The 249-nt window shown below is 43.0% G+C and overlaps 1 non-coding gene across 1 annotated transcript; it reads left to right on the top strand.

The window, feature by feature from the left end:
* The first annotated feature begins 21 nt into the window (after positions 1-21).
* trnar-ccg (transfer RNA arginine (anticodon CCG)) lies at positions 22-94 on the top strand. Its single transcript has one exon. It is a non-coding gene; the product is annotated as a tRNA-Arg (tRNA).
* Positions 95-249: the final 155 nt, after the last annotated feature.

Here is a 249-nt window from a genome sequence, read left to right as displayed (position 1 = left end):
TCTCTAGGTTAACCAAAAGTGGGCCCAGTGGCCTAATGGATAAGGTATCAGCCTCCGAAGCTGGGAATTGTGGGTTCAAGTCCCAGCTGGGTCATATTTGAGGGGTTTCATTTAAATTAAGTTTGCAAGAAAATCAAGGCTAAATTGAAAGTGACATAGCCATGAGAATCAGCATAGAACTGGCAATCTTCTGAGGTTTTAGTTTAATGTGAGCCAGACTGTCTGTGAATACCTCTGGTCCACCAGTAA

This window comes from Sinocyclocheilus grahami, unplaced genomic scaffold (assembly GCF_001515645.1).
Source record: "Sinocyclocheilus grahami isolate Dianchi unplaced genomic scaffold, SAMN03320097.WGS_v1.1 scaffold346.1, whole genome shotgun sequence".
NCBI lineage: Eukaryota > Metazoa > Chordata > Actinopteri > Cypriniformes > Cyprinidae > Sinocyclocheilus > Sinocyclocheilus grahami.
Note: the sequence above shows the minus strand (reverse complement) of the source record. Positions and strands in the feature narration are given on the sequence as shown.